Below are 5433 nucleotides of genomic sequence, written 5' to 3' on the forward strand. Positions count from 1 at the left end.
GACTTATGCTGCTGCTGCTGCTGCTGCTGCTGCTGCTCACACTGAACACTGCTCACACTGAACACTGCTCACACTGAACACTGCTCACACTGAACACTGCTCACACTGAACACTGCTCACACTGAACACTGCACACACCAGAACACTGCACACACCAGAACACTGCTCACACTGAACACTGCTCACACTGAACACTGCTCACACTGAACACTGCTCACACTGAACACTGCACACACTGAACACTGCACACACCAGAACACTGCTCACACTGAACACTGCACACACCAGAACACTGCTCACACTGAACACTGCTCACACTGAACACTGCTCACACTGAACACTGCACACACTGAACACTGCTCACACCAGAACACTGCACACACCAGAACACTGCTCACACAGAACACTGCTCACACCAGAACACTGCTCACACCAGAACACTGCTCACACCAGAACACTGCTCACACTGAACACTGCTCACACTGAACACTGCTCACACTGAACACTGCTCACACCAGAACACTGCTCACACTGAACACTGCTCACACCAGAACACTGCTCACACTGAACACTGCTCACACCAGAACACTGCTCACACCAGAACACTGCTCACACCAGAACACTGCTCACACTGAACACTGCTCACACCAGAACACTGCTCACACTGAACACTGCTCACACTGAACACTGCTCACACTGAACACTGCTCACACTGAACACTGCTCACACTGAACACTGCACACACCAGAACACTGCACACACCAGAACACTGCTCACACTGAACACTGCTCACACTGAACACTGCTCACACTGAACACTGCACACACTGAACACTGCTCACACTGAACACTGCTCACACTGAACACTGCACACACCAGAACACTGCTCACACTGAACACTGCACACACCAGAACACTGCTCACACCAGAACACTGCTCACACTGAACACTGCACACACTGAACACTGCTCACACTGAACACTGCTCACACTGAACACTGCACACACCAGAACACTGCTCACACTGAACACTGCACACACCAGAACACTGCACACACCAGAACACTGCTCACACTGAACACTGCTCACACACAGAACACTGCTCACACTGAACACTGCTCACACTGAACACTGCACACACCAGAACACTGCTCACACTGAACACTGCACACACCAGAACACTGCTCACACCAGAACACTGCTCACACTGAACACTGCTCACACTGAACACTGCACACACCAGAACACTGCTCACACCAGAACACTGCACACACCAGAACACTGCTCACACTGAACACTGCTCACACACAGAACACTGCTCACACTGAACACTGCTCACACTGAACACTGCTCACACTGAACACTGCACACACCAGAACACTGCACACACCAGAACACTGCTCACACTGAACACTGCTCACACTGAACACTGCACACACTGAACACTGCTCACACTGAACACTGCTCACACTGAACACTGCACACACCAGAACACTGCTCACACTGAACACTGCACACACCAGAACACTGCTCACACCAGAACACTGCTCACACTGAACACTGCACACACTGAACACTGCTCACACTGAACACTGCTCACACTGAACACTGCACACACCAGAACACTGCTCACACTGAACACTGCACACACCAGAACACTGCACACACCAGAACACTGCTCACACTGAACACTGCTCACACACAGAACACTGCTCACACTGAACACTGCTCACACTGAACACTGCACACACCAGAACACTGCTCACACTGAACACTGCACACACCAGAACACTGCTCACACCAGAACACTGCTCACACTGAACACTGCTCACACTGAACACTGCACACACCAGAACACTGCTCACACCAGAACACTGCACACACCAGAACACTGCTCACACTGAACACTGCTCACACACAGAACACTGCTCACACTGAACACTGCTCACACTGAACACTGCTCACACTGAACACTGCTCACACCAGAACACTAATCACACTGAACACTGCTCACACCAGAACACTGCACACACCAGAACACTGCTCACACTGAACACTGCTCACACCAGAACACTGCTCACACTGAACACTGCTCACACCAGAACACTGCACACACCAGAACACTGCTCACACTGAACACTGCTCACACACAGAACACTGCTCACACTGAACACTGCTCACACCAGAACACTGCTCACACTGAACACTGCTCACACCAGAACACTGCTCACACTGAACACTGCACACACCAGAACACTGCTCACACCAGAACACTGCTCACACTGAACACTGCTCACACCAGAACACTGCTCACACTGAACACTGCTCACACTGAACACTGCACACACCAGAACACTGCACACACCAGAACACTGCTCACACTGAACACTGCTCACACTGAACACTGCTCACACTGAACACTGCTCACACCAGAACACTGCTCACACTGAACACTGCTCACACTGAACACTGCACACACTGAACACTGCTCACACTGAACACTGCTCACACCAGAACACTGCTCACACTGAACACTGCACACACCAGAACACTGCACACACAGAACACTGCTCACACTGAACACTGCTCACACCAGAACACTGCACACACTGAACACTGCTCACACCAGAACACTGCACACACAGAACACTGCTCACACTGAACACTGCTCACACCAGAACACTGCTCACACACAGAACACTGCTCACACTGAACACTGCTCACACCAGAACACTGCTCACACTGAACACTGCTCACACCAGAACACTGCTCACACTGAACACTGCTCACACTGAACACTGCACACACCAGAACACTGCTCACACCAGAACACTGCTCACACTGAACACTGCTCACACCAGAACACTGCTCACACTGAACACTGCTCACACTGAACACTGCACACACTGAACACTGCTCACACTGAACACTGCTCACACCAGAACACTGCTCACACTGAACACTGCACACACCAGAACACTGCTCACACCAGAACACTGCACACACCAGAACACTGCACACACAGAACACTGCTCACACTGAACACTGCTCACACCAGAACACTGCTCACACCAGAACACTGCTCACACTGAACACTGCACACACCAGAACACTGCTCACACCAGAACACTGCTCACACTGAACACTGCTCACACTGAACACTGCTCACACTGAACACTGCTCACACCAGAACACTGCTCACACCAGAACACTGCTCACACCAGAACACTGCTCACACAGAACACTGCTCACACTGAACACTGCTCACACTGAACACTGCTCACACCAGAACACTGCTCACACTGAACACTGCTCACACCAGAACACTGCTCACACTGAACACTGCTCACACTGAACACTGCTCATACTGAACACTGCTCACACTGAACACTGCTCACACCAGAACACTGCTCACACCAGAACACTGCTCACACTGAACACTGCACACACCAGAACACTGCTCACACCAGAACACTGCTCACACACAGAACACTGCTCACACTGAACACTGCTCACACCAGAACACTGCTCACACTGAACACTGCACACACCAGAACACTGCTCACACCAGAACACTGCTCACACCAGAACACTGCTCACACTGAACACTGCACACACTGAACACTGCTCACACTGAACACTGCTCACACCAGAACACTGCTCACACTGAACACTGCACACACCAGAACACTGCACACACAGAACACTGCTCACACTGAACACTGCACACACCAGAACACTGCTCACACCAGAACACTGCACACACCAGAACACTGCACACACAGAACACTGCTCACACTGAACACTGCTCACACCAGAACACTGCTCACACTGAACACTGCTCACACCAGAACACTGCTCACACCAGAACACTGCTCACACTGAACACTGCACACACCAGAACATTGCTCACACCAGAACACTGCACACACAGAACACTGCACACACCAGAACATTGCTCACACCAGAACACTGCACACACAGAACACTGCTCACACCAGAACACTGCACACACAGAACACTGCACACACCAGAACACTGCTCACACTGAACACTGCACACACCAGAACACTGCACACACTGAACACTGCTCACACCAGAACACTGCACACACTGAACACTGCTCACACCAGAACACTGCTCACACCAGAACACTGCTCACACTGAACACTGCTCACACTGAACACTGCTCACACTGAACACTGCTCACACCAGAACACTGCTCACACTGAACACTGCTCACACCAGAACACTGCTCACACTGAACACTGCTCACACCAGAACACTGCTCACACCAGAACACTGCTCACACTGAACACTGCTCACACCAGAACACTGCTCACACCAGAACACTGCTCACACTGAACACTGCTCACACCAGAACACTGCACACACCAGAACACTGCTCACACTGAACACTGCTCACACTGAACACTGCTCACACCAGAACACTGCTCACACCAGAACACTGCACACACCAGAACACTGCTCACACTGAACACTGCTCACACCAGAACACTGCACACACCAGAACACTGCTCACACTGAACACTGCTCACACCAGAACACTGCACACACCAGAACACTGCTCACACTGAACACTGCTCACACACAGAACACTGCTCACACTGAACACTGCTCACACTGAACACTGCTCACACCAGAACACTGCTCACACTGAACACTGCACACACCAGAACAATGCTCACACCAGAACACTGCTCACACACAGAACACTGCTCACACTGAACACTGCTCACACCAGAACACTGCTCACACTGAACACTGCTCACACCAGAACACTGCACACACCAGAACACTGCTCACACTGAACACTGCTCACACACAGAACACTGCTCACACTGAACACTGCTCACACACTGAACACTGCTCACACTGAACACTGCTCACACCAGAACACTGCACACACAGAACACTGCTCACACTGAACACTGCTCACACCAGAACACTGCACACACTGAACACTGCTCACACCAGAACACTGCACACACAGAACACTGCTCACACTGAACACTGCTCACACCAGAACACTGCTCACACACAGAACACTGCTCACACTGAACACTGCTCACACCAGAACACTGCTCACACTGAACACTGCTCACACCAGAACACTGCTCACACTGAACACTGCTCACACTGAACACTGCACACACCAGAACACTGCACACACCAGAACACTGCTCACACCAGAACACTGCTCACACTGAACACTGCTCACACTGAACACTGCACACACTGAACACTGCTCACACTGAACACTGCTCACACCAGAACACTGCTCACACTGAACACTGCTCACACCAGAACACTGCACACACCAGAACACTGCACACACAGAACACTGCTCACACTGAACACTGCTCACACCAGAACACTGCTCACACTGAACACTGCTCACACCAGAACACTGC

This window comes from Eucyclogobius newberryi, unplaced genomic scaffold (genome assembly GCF_026437365.1).
Source record: "Eucyclogobius newberryi isolate DKJ021-1_F unplaced genomic scaffold, fEucNew1.0.hap1 SCAF_13, whole genome shotgun sequence".
Lineage (NCBI taxonomy): Eukaryota > Metazoa > Chordata > Actinopteri > Gobiiformes > Gobiidae > Eucyclogobius > Eucyclogobius newberryi.